This window comes from Adiantum capillus-veneris, chromosome 3, assembly GCF_014529385.1.
Source record: "Adiantum capillus-veneris isolate H3 chromosome 3, ASM1452938v2, whole genome shotgun sequence".
NCBI classification, from domain to species: Eukaryota; Viridiplantae; Streptophyta; class Polypodiopsida; order Polypodiales; family Pteridaceae; genus Adiantum; species Adiantum capillus-veneris.
In genome coordinates this window covers 155184300-155201114 of record NC_140933.1, presented here as the reverse complement: position 1 = coordinate 155201114, position 16815 = coordinate 155184300, and the positions used below count along the sequence as shown (strand labels likewise).

General features: G+C 40.6%; 1 pseudogene; it reads left to right on the top strand.

Annotated features, from left to right (window-relative positions):
- Positions 1 to 3453: 3453 nt before the first annotated feature.
- On the top strand, positions 3454 to 10727 carry LOC147462005 (uncharacterized; annotated as a pseudogene).
- Positions 10728 to 16815: the final 6088 nt, after the last annotated feature.

Sequence of the window (16815 nt, the reverse complement as noted above, 5' to 3'; positions counted from 1 at the left end):
TTCAAAGCTCTGCGAGTCACCGATAGTAGTTTTTCACAATTCCATGTCACAAGAGGGTTCAATAGCAACTTACACATTCAAGACACTATCACGCTTCTTGGGTGGACCGGTGCTGCCCAAAAGTGCAGATAAAGTCATTCTTGTTGACAAAGTGTTTGCTAGAGATTGTTTTGGTTACTGCCCAGGCTATACAGGTGGTCGGGCAGCGTATTACTACACGTACACAGCAATGGCACTAGCTCTTGGTAGACAAAACCCAGATGAACTTTTAGAGTATGGCAAACATCTCATGATTCGTTACAAGGGTGACGTGCCAAAAAACAAAATTGAACCTGCAAAATCTTGATACACTTCAAGTAGCAATTGTATAAGATCATGTATTACATAAATTTTTTACAATGCCATCCACTCAGAGTATCTTTCTCCACTTGTGATTCACATACACCATTGTCTCTCTCCACCTTCGTTGACTTTCACGAGCTCCGGAGTTGTTGTATGCCATTGATCTTTTAGATTTTTGTTGTTGTAAATGTCTGATTGCTTGTGCTGTTGCTGAATTTGCCAAGACTTCTTTTGCCTGCATTCGATGAATGATTCTACGATAGAACCATTCAAATAGTTCTCTCAAACTGTTAGCCTTGATTCGAGAGCCACCATGTCGTGTGTGCCTGAAATAAGCATTTCTCGCCATGTAATGAGACTTTTCCATCCCTTGGGTATTCCATATTGCCGGGTTCCCATACTTCTGTATAAAATATGGCAAATGATTGAAGATGATGTGCTGGATATGAAAACAGATTAGTTAGAATGTTTTACACTCACATATTTGCACATAAGAGAGAATGAAATACACGATAATACCATGTAGTGAGTAATCTGGGTGTCTGTCCAGGCTGTCTTGAATGATTTTTTCAGAAGGTTGAGATTTTCCTTGAACTTGTTCATATCACCTTGTGACCAGTCATCTTTGTCGCACATCAAAAATAGGATGTCTATTGATCGCCAAACCTCAGCCTTCGCGTTACGAGTAGTTGGTTCGTGGTCTTTGACTGCAATATGTAGCTTTTTCCAGCTCTGATACTCTACCTTGCTAACATAAGATGTGTTATATATTTTTCCATGTTTTGTTAGCTTTGGATCTCTTGTACCTTGGGGCTTAGATAAAAACCTCCGTGCCTTCACCCCACCGATGGATGGTTTGCATGGGACATCCTTCTCAGCAGTTGATCTCTTTTCATCCCGCTGGATTTTCACATTGCCACCATGAAGCCCCATATCCGACAGTACCATTTCTAAGCACTGCAAGGCTACTTGTCGTTCTGCAGAGTTCTTAATCTTCCAAGCAAACCCGATGTATAAGTAGACCAATTTCTCTACAATTCTACAAAGGGCATGCATTGTACAAATGTGAACATTCACAAGTGGTATTTTCAAAACTGGTCGAAAAGCAGGATCCTCAATGTGACGTGTTGGAGCTTTTCTCCACCACTTTGGGTTCATGACCTTTGCAGGCTCCATGCAGAACAAACACGGTGACTTTGCCATTGCACCCATTCCACAATTATACATGCACTTTAATGTTTTAAGGTCACCTGCAAGATGCCACTGAACTTGAAAGTCTCCCCTTCCATCTAGACGTAGTACCTCTCCCTGGTTAGTCTGTCGATCAATCAGCTCCGGAATATTAGTTCGATGGAACACCCAATATAGAATCTCATGATCTTCTTTCTTTACCTGCAACACAAAATAAATGAGACTTAAGTAGATCTGAATATTTGAGCTTACTTGAGAATATCGCTTACCTCAAACGCACCAAGCCACCATATGTTAGATTCTGATTGAACACTAAAATATAAAGGATCATCACTGGGACACTTTGAGAGGGCTCTATTCATTAAAGTAATAGTAACACGCTCTAGCTTTTTCTCTTTAACAAGCTCACACTCATCCAGTTTTAACACAAAATGTAATAGTCCACGTGACTCTTCAAATGTGACGTTGTAAAACTCCACCATTCTCTTCTGTAGTATCCGCAGGTCCATAAAAATATTGTTGAACTCATCATATGCCACAGTGTTGGCTCCATGGCCACTGTAAGTTGCTTTAATATGAAAGGGTTGTCCAAGATAGTCTCCCTGTGCCTCGTTAAGCTGAAGCCTCTCTTTCCAAACACTTGAGGCTGATGGTAGAAGTTTGGATTTTATACCCTTCCTAACAAAGATGGTTGAGACAGACTTTTGGATAGCCGAATATCCTCTTTTGCTTACACCAAGTGAATCAAGTGTGCCTTGTATCTCTTTTGCAGGCACTGAGTTCTCTGAAATAAAGCGGTCCACTACATTTCTTTGTAGAACCTTAAACTTCTTGTCATGTACTATATCTGCTGCCAGGCTTCTACTTATAAGTGGCTTCAATCTCTTTCCTATATTGGCTTTGGGGTCAATGTTTTCCTTGTCAGGATAGATTGAGTCTCTACATGAAGACAATGCATAAGTAAATAACAGAAAATTTGCTTCACTGACACTATTTAGGCACATGAAAACAATGCATAACAAGAAAAAACAAAGTGATTACTTAACTAAGACAATGTAGCCAACCAAGAAGCATCACCTTAATGCTCGGATTCTTTTCTTGAGACCTCTTGATGCAACCTGCAATGTTTCAAGATTGCGCAATTTCTTCTTTCGGATACGACCACCCAAGATGGTGTCCTTCATTTGACAACTTCGCACCTTTTCTTTCAGTTCTTGTACCTCTGTTTTATGTTGCAAAATGGTAACCTGATCTGTAGAATGTAAATGTGAAAGGCGAACAATCTCACATTGTTGAGATTGGAAAATGCTCTTGTAAGTTCCAGCTTCTCTTGTAAGTGATTTACAATAACCCAGAAGGCCGTTTTCTCCATCACCAGCAAAGGTCAATAAGCTTGTAGGATTGACAAACGGTGGAGACGCATTAGTTATTGGATTCTTAGGGTAGAGAGAGCCTCTCGTCCAGATATCTATGTGTTTAGCTCCTTGAGCTCTGAGCGTGTCTATGGAGGTGGGAGGTATATGTGTGTTTGTTTTACTGCGCTTAATCAATGGTTGGTACTCATTGTCCAAATCAATGTGAAGGTGATATTTGGCTCGTTTGTGGGTAACATTTGTGCCATTTGAGGAGTGCCCCATTAGCCAAATGTGCAGGTTTAATGGAAAGTGAATAGCGGCTGCGGATTTGTCCCTCCATGTTAGCCTCATTCCCTCCGTATTGACGTTGTTCATTCAATACAACTAAAAAGAGTATTATCCCTCAATCACTACGAACGAATGTTCAGAGGGGTAAGGAATGTACTTAAAGTACACTTTTTGAAGTTTTACTATGAAAGACCCAGCTCTTTTATTTGTCATTTTTTCTAGAGAGAGAGTGCAAAAAATACATTTTCTTAGAAGGCCCTCCAAATGACCTCCGAAATTTCCTAATGGTGTGCCACGAGAGATAGCTCCAGCACCTAGCTTGACACCATAGGTAGAGCCCCTGAGACTAGAGCCCAGCCAGACTATTGTTAGGGAGCCTACACCACCTACCACACTTATCCACGAGACTTCCATCACACAGCGAGAGATCTCACAGAGTCATAGAGTGAGTGACTCCGATGGATTTGTTATAGATGAAACCACTCCACAGATTCTAGCTGCCCTTGAGCATCCTTGTTTAGATCTGACGACCTCACAGAGGCCCTTAGAGATAGTTGTCCAGCTAGGGGAATTCCAAACTCCGAGCAAAACTTTTCGAGCAATCATAAAACTGAGCAGATCCAAACATGATTGATATTTAAAAAAATCGACATAAAAGACATTTACATAGCAAAAGACATACAATAGTTTAGCTTTTACAAACAACAAGGAAACTCAAGGCTATTAAATTTCTGTGCAGTGCATATCGGTTGTTACCATTCATATCATTAGTAGGAGCTGTGTATGGTTGTCTCTGAGAGCTTTGCTTGTTGCCAATTTGAATTTTTTTTTTGAGTTTTGGAGGTCGCCAACATGTTGTCTCTCTCTCCCTCCCTCTCTCTCTCTCTCTCTGTCTCTCTCTCTCTCTCTCTCTCTCTCTCTCTCTCTCTCTCTCTCTCTCTCTCTCTCTCTCTCTCTCTCTCCGCCCTCCCTTCCCAATTCAATCTTGCTACCATATCAACACTCTCTATCTTTCTCTCTTTGAAAAAAGCATCTCTTGAGTAGTCCTATGTTTGCAAGTGTTTACAAGTATGTTGGGAAATGTTTACAAGTATGGATGCACCAAGACAAATCCGGTACGTAGACCAAGATGGAAGAGAGACATATATTCAAAGCCTTATTTTGGTATTCTCATAACATCATCCGCATAAATATCTTCATCATCATATCCATTTGCAATTTTTTAATCATGCTCTGAAATGGCGAAACCCTTATTACAGGGCGCAATGGAGTAGTGTCTCCTCTCTCAATGTGGTGCCTGGGTGGTGTTTGTAGATAAGTGACTTCACCATCTTGTAGATGCTCCATGCAGTGCCATAGAGAACAATGATGCCTGCCGTCTCTGCCTCCACTCCGTTTTTATACACATTCCTGCTTGGCCTGGTTGATAACATGCTCTTGGGTCTCTTTTATGCAACCGACAGCAAACAACCCCACAAGCACAAGTAGCAATCGGCTGTAGTTGAAAGTCTCCCCCCCCCCTCCCCCCCCCCCCCCCCCGCCTCCCCCCCTCTCTCTCTCTCCAAAAAATTTAAAAATGAAAAATTACCAAAACACCCCTCTTATTTATGGTCTTTCCCAAAATACCCCTCAAATTTCAAAAATTCCCAAAATACCATTGTATCTATTTTGGTTGGATTGCTCATTATTTTCTTATCTTTATTTCTTCTTTAGAATCCAGATCCGTGTTTAATTTAATGAAGCAATTCATCTCCGAAGCCTGCATAACCAACTCAAATCCCAGTTTTAACATCTTGCTTTGATAGACAATCAGTTTACTTTTGAAAAGCGACTAATTTTTATAACTTTGGAGAAATTTAATCTCACAACCCCCTGGTATTTTGGAAAATTCTCAGAATTTATGACAAAATGTTGGGGGTATTTGGAGGATTTTTTGAAATTTAAAAGGTATTTTGGGAATTTTGACAAATTTTCAAAGGGGTATTTTGGTAATTTAATCATTTAAAAAAAACCTCTTGAAACAGTTCGCGCTGGCGAGGATTGTTTAAGGAGGCTTTTTTAAAAATAAATTTTGGATGTTTTTGGATTGCTCGAGGTCTGGTCTACAGATGTCGTCTTTTCGAATGCACGCGTCTCTGGTCTACAAATGCTCTCTATCACTTGTGAGACTGGAATTCTTTCTCGCTCGTCTGATATCGGAAGCTATGTTAGAACCCTCTCTCTCAACTCTCTCTCTCTTAGCAAAAACTAAAAAAGAATTGTTGGAAATTCCAACAGTTTTTTTTTAGTTTTTGCAGTGTGAGAGAGAGAGAGAGAGAGAGAGGGAGGGGAGCAGTTTTGTATACACAACCATGTTCGTCGTTCCCTGTTTTTTTAAATCGGCAGGCTAATGCCACATCAGTGGAAGCACTCGTAAAACTAATTAGAAATTAAAGCTTCACGACCATATAAACTCTTGGCACGGCCAATCTCTCTCTGTGTTTTGAGAAATCTCTCTCTCTCCCCAAATAGTAAAAAAAACCCTACTGCAAACAGTCCGCGCCGGCGCGGACTGTTTGCAGTAGGTTTTTTTAAAATTTTTGGGGGGAGAGAGAGGCGGGAATCAGACAGAACGGCGGCACAATAGTGGGCTGGCTTCATTGGGTCAAAGGAAATGGTGTCTCTATGGACCCGCCATGAGATTGGGCGACACCCCCTCGGAAGATCATCTCGGGCGCTCTTCGTCAGCGAGAGCGCAGGGCGGAAGAGGGTGTGCTTGGAGCGATATATGACGGCCTAAACATGGAGCACGAGCACTTGCTGAAGAAGCCCCTACTATGCCTTCGACAGCAGGAGCTATAGTAACTTTTAGTACCGGCTTCAGTTAATTCCATGCAAGCCGACGTACTGCAGCACATCTTCAAGCTTTTGGGTTTGTTTGATGTTCTGCAGTAGTCGACAGCAGCTGTAAAATCCGAAAACCTGCGCCAGAGCAACAACCAATCGAGCGAGAGCTGCAACAGAAACGTGCGTGGAAGACCGAGGGTGGAAGACGCTGAGAGAGAGACGGGCTTCCGCAGCTCCAGTCGTACAGTCGCAGAGAGAGAGAGAGAGAGAGAGAGAGAGAGAGTGAGTGAGTGAGTGAGAGAGACGTTTTTCACTGATCGGGAAAAATCATCTTTTCAAACATGCAAAATTCCTTTTAGAAAATTATGTCATTTTTTCAGGTATTTACACTATTTTTCTCTATTTTGGGGCGAAATTCTCCTTTTCCCCTTGCTTCAACCTCCTTTTCCCCTTTTTGAAATTGAAAACGGCACGATTATATTAAGTTGAGACACATTTTTATGGAACATTGGTTTCAACTACCAAAAGCGCGTGACGCGCGTGAGAGAGAGAGAGAGAGAGAGAGAGAGAGAGAGTGAGAGCGGGAGTGCCGGCATGAGTGTAAGTGTTCGGGAAAAATCAATTTCACAAACGTACAAAATTTCAAATTCAAATAGGAAAATTTTCCAAATAACAAACATTTCTTACAATTTAATTGTATTTTCATGAATTTTCCAAGCGGATTTTCTCCTTCCTCCACCCTTTAACTCGCTAGTGCTCACTCAAAGCCTTTAAAAAAAAACCTAATGGAAATAGTCCACGCCGTCGGAGACTGTTTCCAATAGTTTTTTTTAAAGGCTTTGGTAGAGAGAGAGAGAGAGAGAGAGAGAGAGAGAGAGAGAGAGAGAGAGAGAGAGAGAGAGAGAGAGAGAGAGAGAGCGATGTTCTTCAACTCATTTGCAGAGTCCAGAAGCGCGAGCGAGCAAGCGAGAGAGTCAGAGAGTGTATCGAAAATAGTGTTCAGAGAAAATCAATTCCACAAACGTACAAAACTCAATTCATTTTACAGTTTTTGGAGGTCTCTCTCTTCAATCCCTGTAATGACCATAGCTTTGGATTGACTACTCGACGCATATTCAATCCCTTCTACAACTATGACTACGCATTGTTTGGTGTGTAAGGATAATTAAATGTAGACTTCTAAATAACTATCTTGTTGGAAGCTTCACTCAGCGCTTTAAGAACTGCTTCCCCTGAAATCTAGAAGGGCTAGAGCTTTGTTTTTCATATTCGGTGTAGACCTCGTTATCTCCATGAAAATTGAAGGGCCTCCTTATAACTCGGGTTTAAAAATTAAACTCTATGTTCTGCAAACTTGTTTTGTTCTTCATGCCATAAGGTCCAATGTGTGACACCAAGGATCTGCATCTAACTAGATATAGTCAAATAAGCACTGACTATCCATTATTAATCTAGATAGGACTAAAAAAAAAAAGTGTAGGTTTGTATAGTAGTATGTATGTGCATGTGCTATGTGTGTGCGTGTGCGTGTGCATGTGCGCATATCTACAACAATGTACATGTGTGTGTGTATCATCAACAATGCAAGCTCACTTACTTCAGGCTGGGTTTTTTGTTTTTGAAATATAAGGCAACTACAATCAAGGTGGGTTATTGTTAGCTTCAAATACATAGTGTTACCAAATGAACTTCCGTAGCTCAGGAGGTGTGGACTATTTCACATAGGTTTTTGTTTGTGAAAATTTGCATGTGCACATGCGCGCACGCACACACACACACACACACACACACACACACACACACACACACACACACACACACACACACACACACAGAAGAAGAAGAAGAAGAAGAAGAAGAAGAGAGTTTTAAGATCGTAGGAATCAATCCCAAACGACCTTAAAGATGGTGACTGGGAGAGTTATTGAACTCAAGACTTGTCATTCAAAAGGGAAAAGGCATAACCAATCTATCACACTGGGGGGGGGGGGGGGGGAGAGAGAGAGAGAGAGAGAGAGAGAGAGAGAGAGAGAGAGAGAGACTGCTTTATGCGACAAAGAATACATTCTCATTAGTTGCCTTGGACCTCTACAACCCAAACTTCAGCTGCCCATTTTTTTGGGTCTCGATTATCAAATCCATTGAGAGCTACTCTTTCTTTTGGGAGACCATGGAGTGAACTTTTTGATCGATCCTGTTTAGCAAAACTAGGATCTTGGGGAGGCAACTATCTATTTTGCACAAGATTTGGGATGTTTGTGAGAAAGTCGCTCGGTTTTTTCTTTGCTCGAGAATGGTCGCTTGCCGTTCGGTAAGACTCGTCGAGCTAGAGCCATCTACAAGAGTAGATCCCCCTATGAGAGAAGATGCAGCGCCGACATCATCGCTATCCCACTCTTTTAGCTTGCATAACGGTGTCATAGCCAGTGAGTCATAGAGAGAGCAGCCACCACATATAGATGTTGCCCTAGTGCCATCTACGAGTGCTGATTCACGATCAAATCACCCGATTGAGCGGAGACCAGCCACGAGCCGTACTTTTCTAGATCAGGTTCCTAGAGACCACATTACTGACACCACAGAGATAGAGGTTACACCACAGATACATGGACGTACACGGACTAGAGTGACCTCTACTGACACCCTATGTAGGGATACGATAGAGCCTGCTAGACTTGTTTGGAGACCACATACACAGGCATCTCAGCCATGTGTAGAGCCTTCTCTAGGCAGAGGCTCTGCGACGATGAGTAGTGCCATTGAGGAGCGACACACGATAGATCAGGCACGTAGCTCTCCACGTAGAGCTTCTAGAACAACCCAACAAGTATTTGTTCCCCGTGACGAGATACATGCTAGATTTTTACCTTGTGATGACACGATCATATTTCTAAAGAGCCATATGACCGACGACAGACTTTCACATGGTTAGCTTACATCTAGACGGTCACTTGAGGCACAGGATTAATTTGAGGGAAAAAGACATGTTTGGGTACCTAGGCCACGAGCGGTAGCACACCCAGGGCATACAAGATCATACCCTAGAGTGAGACCTCCACGAGCCAGATGTCGAGAGATGAGACTACCCCTACAGAGGTCGGTACCTTCACAGCAAATAGTATGTCCTAGAGCTAGATGCACACATAGACACGCTAGGAGAGCTCAGACTGACTTCCCTACAAGAGCACGAGCATTGCAGATTTGGCTACCGAAGAGCCTTCCACAGACTATTCGAGTAGAGGCTGATGCCCACCCTATGACCATTCCTTGTGCTGTTGAGAAAACTTTGCATATGGAGCTAGGTGTTAGCCAGCCCTTGACTATTAGAGATCGAGCTAAGAGATTGCAGATCATGCTTCATGGTGAGAGCTCTCTCTTGACTCCTAGTTGCACGAGATTTGAGATTTGTACACATTGATATGTGCACTAGATTTATGTGCATATACCAGAGGCACTTTTTTCCCTTTTGGGTTTTTTCCCTCTGGATATCCAGGTTTTAGACCCTAGCTTAGATGCTTTATTTTATTATCCTGTTACTTTTGTTATTTTATCTTGCTGCTGACATACCTCTTGGAGGTATAGTGCTTTTGTTGATCTTTTGATGCAGCACGTAGACAGACATTAGCTTGCCCATGGAGATTGGACGACCATGTAGACATGATGTATCTCCAGACACAAGGAGCTTCCATGACATCGACCTCTTCATCGAGCCCATGCACAGGTGTACTCCTTCCTATGCTATATGGTTTTGACATTTATATTTGTTAATTGTGGCTTCTTCTTGGTTTGATTAAGTGCATTCAATTATGTTTTGTTATCTGCCATTAAAGATGTTTAAACTTGTACTTTCTTTAGTTAATTGACTTAGAGTTTAGTTTTATTGATGAGCCTTGAGGTTAGGAGGCCGTGACTTTAGGTTAACTCATTCACTTGACTACTAGTCCTAGTTGGTAAAATTATTTGAGTGTTTGAAACTTTAGGAGTGTTTTAAGCATAGAGAGGCTTTCTCACCCAAACAACAAAGAACACTAGTGAAAATACAAAGGAAATGGAAGAAAAACAAAAGTGCCACAAGTGTAAAAGCTTAAGCTGGAAGAGAAATCTTGGCTTGATTTGGTACTTCACGCACATGTAATGCCTATGGTACTAGAGCCCTAGAGGTTCCCAATGTGGGTGCTTTTCTTTGAGAAGCAAAAAGCCCCGGGTATACAAATAAGCACACACGTCAAATGATTTTGCAAAATGTGAAAAATAACAAATGAAAAGCAAGAAAAATGAAATAAGAAAGACTTCCATTGAGCTTCAAGTAAAAAAAATTCAAGCTTTTGTTTCGAGTTGTGAGAGTTAGTTAGCTAATCTATAACATGCATAATTAGGGAATCTTGCATTGGGATAAATTTACTAACTTAGCTAGTACTAGAGTAAATGTTTTAACCCTTAGTCGTAGCTAACTAATTGATAGACTCATTCATAAGCCCAAAACTCTTGATTAGTTAATTTCAACAAGTGTAATTTATTTTTCCTTAATGGCAGTGTAACATTTCATAATTCTTTGCATTTACTCATTACTACATGTGCTTTTCCTTTTCCTTATGCCTTATCACCATATATTTGAGCTTGCTACCTCATCCACCGTTTTCTTTTTGCAGGCACATTCTTTCTCAAGCATCTACCACGACATGGCTTTGTCGGGGACGACAAAGCTTCGGGAGGGGAGAGTGTTGACGGGCGAGCGTCAACGACATGCATTATGCTTCCATTGGTGTGTACACATATGTGTATGCATATATTTTTTGTATTTACGGGCTCCACAGTGGGTTCCAAGTTGTACATTGATGATTAGATGAGCCTAGATACCTGCAGCATGTTATACATTTTTTGGCCGGCCGCCCATTTTTAAAAGCCCTTGTATATAAGTCAATTCACAAGATGTGAAAGGGAATTCTTAGAGAACAGAGTGTGAGGGAGTGTGGAGAAGAAGAAGAGGAGTGGCTATGGAGCTTGGATCTTCCACATCATATGTAGTAGTCATTGGGATTAATGGAAGCTAAGTTCTCTCTACTTTCTCTTGTCTTTCAAGCTTATGTGTGTTAATGGTGTATGATTAGTGTTAATCTTCTCTTCTCTCTCAAGTTTTCCCTCTTGTTTGAGCATTCTTGCTTCACATGTGTGCTAGATTAGAGTGTGTGTATACATGGGCTACATACATTTCTCTCATTAGGCTTCTTTGTGTATGCTTAATGTGTGATTAGAGTGTGTGTGCTTGAGATTAGAGCAAAGGGATACACCATTGTCTGCATGATTAGAGAGTTAGAGTGTAGATTGAGAGTGTGTGTGCATAGATCTTGCTTCATCGGCTTTCCCTCTTCTCCTCTCTTGCTTTACCCCTCTTCCTAGAGTCCTCATTCCATCACATTAGGTGCATCCATGCCTCCATGCACTAGCCGGGTTCCGATCCACCGGATTGACATTATGTCGGTGGGTTGTGCGCTGTGCTATGACCGCCAACAACCATCAGGATGCTTTAGCACACTGATTGCCTGAGTTGTTGGTAGCACTTTTGACTGTTGTCGAGCTTTTTCTCGCCAATGGTAGCTTGGTTTGCTTGGTGTGGAATGGTGTGGTGGAGTCTTTTGAGACTTAACTCTCCATTGCTTGATTGGTTTCATGGTTTGTGGTGAAGAGAAGTGCTCCTTTTTCTGCCAAATCCATTTTAAGTTACGTTTCTTTCTCGGAGATTCTTGTCTCTGTGTTTTGACCCTTAAAACCTTCTTTTGTTTTGTCAGTGATGTTTTGGGCACCCATATTTGAATCGGCTTATCCTTAAGCTGTGCTTTTGGTACCCAAATTTTCCTGACTCCTTGCATGCTACTTGTACCCTTTGCTTATCAAGAGGATGGAGAAGATTGATTACTTCATGTTTGGTCTGCTGCTTGCTTCCTTTCCATTCCTCCTTGCTTGGTGCAATTGGAACAATGAGTTGCCCACCTTTAGGTGATAGCTTGAGCTGATTTGTATCCCAATCTGATACTACTTTGTATGTCCGCATCCAGGAAATTCCAAGAATCATCGTCTCATTCATGTGTTCATCTGGTAAGCATACAAACTGATGAGGACATGAATATCCATGTACTATCACATTCAAGTTGACTACTCCCAATGTTGGGGTTGGGTTCTTCTTGCGTCCTTTGATTGTTGCTATTCCTGCTATCAATGCTTGACTTGTTGCCTTCTTGTACATGGAATAACTGACTGCATTTACTCTAGCTCTTGTGTCGACCAAAGCATTGGTGCTATGATTGTTGAGTTGTACTTTGATGCGCAGGTCTATTCCGTCTAACCAGTCATCATCTGTTGAAACTGCATCTTTAGGTAATTCCCATTGTCGGTCATCTATTTCCAGAGTGTTGATGGGAATTGGTATTTGTTGATTCTTGAGAGCAGCTTTCCGTTTGAGTACCCAAAGCCGAGCCTCCTCTTGGGCTTCATCAATAACCTGCTGTTGTTTAATCCTCCTTTGCTTGGCTGCATGCATTCTTTCTAGCAATTCATTGGTTAGCAGCAAATTGTATTTCTTTAAACGGCATCCACTAATCCAATTAGCCATTGGTTCACTATTTAGGGTGGACAATTTTACTGCTTCACTTGGAGATACATCTTCAATGATAAACGGTTCGTTTCCCTTTTTCTTAAACGTGGGAATGTGTTGCTTAAGAGAATAGATTAAAACTAAGTTTCCTTTCTTGAAGATTTTTGTTATTAGATGGGAATCAAAAAACTATTTTTGTTTCCGCTTTTGTGCATAGATGTGAGCTACAACAGTTAGCCTTTTCTCATCTACCTTTTTTAAATCTTTAAGTCTTTCGGACAATTCATGTCCAGTCCACTCAAGATACTTAGCTACTCTTAATGTCAGTAATAGAAATTCAATTGGCAGTATGGCATCAAGACCATAATCAAGGTTAAAGGGTGTAGCATTAAAAGCTGTTTTGAATAAAACTCGATAAGCCCATAGAGCAGCATGGAGATTCATTTCCCAATTTTTCCTTCTTGAACTAACCACTTTAGTCAGTACCGAGCTAAGAATTTTGTTCGTATGCTCAGCTTGTCCATTTGCTTGTTGGTAATAGGGAGGTGATTTATTATGGATGACCATAAACTCATTAAGCAAATACTCGATTACCTCATTGAGGAAATGAGCTTCTCTATCACTGAAAATTTCTATTGGCAGTCCATATCTCGTGAATACATACTCATATAAGAAAGCTGCAGTGGTTCTGGCATCATTCTTTTGAGTCGCTTTAGCCTCGGCCCACTTGGTCAAATAGTCAGTAGCTACAATGATATATTGAGCTTGGGTTCTATAAGCATGTGGATGTATCATCCCAACAAAATCTATACCCCACTTTGCGAAAGCTCTAGCATCCATCATTGGTCTTAAGGGCATGCTATCTACATGTGTTGGCATTTTTGCTCATTGACAAGCATCACACCTTCGAACATATTCTTTGGCATGTGCAAAAAGTGTTGGCCACCATATGCCTCCCATCAAGATTTCTCTTGCGGTGGTCTCACTAGAAAAGTGACCTCCAGCTAATCCATCATGTGCTTGTTCTATAATCGGAATATACTCGTCTTCATTGCACAAATATGCAAATGTTGATCTTTACCTCTCCGATACAATTAGTTCCCAATAAGAGCATAGTCTCTTGCTTCAGCTTCAATTGCTCTTTGACGGCGTTTACTCATATCCTCAGGAAATGTTCGTCTTGATAAGTAAGTAGCCAGATAGTTACTCCACTTAGGAACATGTGACATTTGAAACAATGTTACATGAGGTATGGGTGTTTGTTTTTGACATTGAGCACAATCCTTTATAAAAGATCAAACATCACTCCTCATAGCCAGCCAAAATACTCTAAGTCTCAAGATTCCGCAAAGTGAAGTCCTACTATGGTAATGTGTGCTTGACTTAGGTACTGGTTTTTCTCCTCAGAATTAATGCATAAAAGCAATATTCCATCTCGATTTCTTTTGTATAGCCTACCCGCTAGTAATTAATATATAACTGATTGCTCGATTAATCCAATTGTAATAGGAAGGTATTTGTGAGTCCACTTGAGCTATTGTCATCAATGATACCATGTTTTTCGACCATCGAGGGTATCATTTCCATAGAGAACAAATAGGCATATGGTAGATCATCGTCTACCCCTTTAGGTGATTCTCTTGAACAATCCTTGACAAATGATCTGCTCTTTGATGTGTAGTGCCCTTTTTACAACCACAGTGAAATCAAATTCCAAAAGAATGATGAATCATTTCACTATTCTTCCTGTGCTGCATGGCTTGTTGACCAAATACAACAAAGCTTGGTGGTCTACAAAGAACACAAACTTGTTGGATAATAGGTAATGTCTATACTTTTTAATGACATATATCATTCCTAACCCTTCTCTTTTAGTGGTAGTGTAATTCTTTTCTTCCATGTTCAATTGTCGGCTAGCATAAGGAATAGGAAAGTCAATTTTCCCGTCTCCTGGTTGAGCTAGTATACAACCTATGGAAAAATTAGAAGCATCTACATGTATGTGAAATATCTTATTTCAATCTGGTGCTTTCAATGTTGGAGCTGAGGTGAGAGCTTGCTTAAGCTTCATAAAGGATTCTTCACATGCCTCGGTCCATTCAAAGTGTGTAATCAAGCTATACATGGGTTTTGCAATTATAGCGTACATGTAAATGAACCGTCTGTAATATCCACAATGCCCCATGAAGGCTTGAACTCCTTTGACTGTTGTTGGTCTAGGAAAATCAGCAATAACATGAATTTTTTCAATATCAGTAGCTATGCCATTTTTAGACACAATATGTCCAAGAATTTTCCCTTGTCTACCCATAATGTGCACTTTTCAGGATTTAGGCAAATCCTATAAAGTCTACATTTTTTGAATACCTTTTTGAGGTGTTCAAAATCTTCAGCTCGGATTGATGAATGTATGCATAGATCATCCATATACACTTCCAAGAATTTCCTAAGATATTTTTTAAAAGCATGGCTCATCAATCTTTGAAATGTGGCTGGAGCATTAGTTAACACAAAAAGCATAACTTGATAGGCAAAAATACCCCATTCCGTTGCAAAAGCAGTTTTATGCTAATCTTTTGGGTCAACCAGAAGTTGATTATATCCCAAAAAGAAATCTAAAAAACTGTAAGCTTCTTTTTCTGCAATTCATTCTAAAACATGCTCAATGATTGGAAGAGGAAAATTGTCTCTAATAGTAACTACATTTACTTTTTTGAGATTGACACACACTCGTAGTTTTCCATTCTTCTTGGGTACTACCACAATTGGACACCCAATCTGTGTGTTCAATTTCGTAAATAAATTCGGCTTCCTTTAGTTTCTCAATCTCTTCCTTGATTTTCCTGGAAAATGTTTCATTATATATGTATGGCCTTTGTTTACTTGGTTTCGCATCATCTCTCATGGGTATGATATGTTGACAAATTTCTGTATCAACACCCTTGAGATCCCATCATCTCTCATGGGTATGATATGTTGACAAATTTTTGGATCAACACCCTTGAGATCCTTGTAAGACCAAGCAAAGATATCTCGGTATTCTTTTAGTAAGCTTCGCAAAAGCTCTTTTTCTTCCTCTGTTAGGTCGTTTGCAATGTAGGCACGCTTAGGTTCTTCCCCTGGTTCAGCCAAGTCTATCTTTTCTGCGTTTTTGGGCCCTTCGTAGGACTCGCCTTGTTTTCATAATTCCCTAACAGGTTATTCGACTATGATTTTTTGATCTTGGAGAGTATACTTTTTGTAATAGGAGGGAACACTCATTACATGCTTACCATCCTCTTCCGTGGTTTCCATTTCGGTCGTATATATCTCCTTTAGAGCTTTTTTCAACTCTTGATATTTCTTTTTCCGCTCAACTTGTGTCATGGTTGGCTCCTTATCCTGTTTGTTTGGCTTTGCTTGAGTATCCTTCCTTGTTTTTCTCGATGTTTTTGACATTTTTGGATTTTTGTTTGAAGGATATCTACCAGTGATTTTGTCCTTGACACAATCATGTGCCTCTATTTGCATCAGGAATTGTGTTCTACTGGAGACTGATGGCATAGGTCGTGTTTTCATGTTTTTGGTGTCTCTTTTTCGTCTATACCACTTTTGTCTTCTTGATTTTTGGTTGGGAAAGTCAAAAAACTTTTCCTCCCCTCCTTTCAAGAGTAGCTTAGCTCTCACATGTTCTTTTTCTGACCCCGAATCTTCTGAGGTAGCTGACTGTTCATCTAACTCATCTTTGTATCGTATTAGAGGTCTGAAAAGACTTGTTGAGCTTTCATCAAGTCCTTGGGTTCCTCATTTTCATCTTTAATGTTGAGGGTTGAAATGATTTGGATGGGAATCATGTCGTGGCCATCCTCATTGGAAAATTGAGTAGGCATAGACCTATTCACACATACATCTATTGTCGCTAAAATTTGAGTCCACTCAAATGGCTCAAACAAATGCTCTAGAAAGGGTTCAGGTACATAGGCTTCGTCTGTGCAATCCCTTTCTAGAATACATTCTTCTCGTATTAAACTCTCATTTTTTGAGGCTCCACACATCCAAATAGGAGTGTCCTTATTTAACCAGGATGGAAGCTTAGTTTCAGCCAAAGAGATTGAATCAAACTCTTGTATTGAAGACAAAGTGTGATCTTTTAGGTTTACCCTTGTTATAGATCCCACTTGCTTCAAGTACAGATAATTGTTTCTCCAATCTTGGATAAGATGTACATGTCGCGTGAAAGGTCTT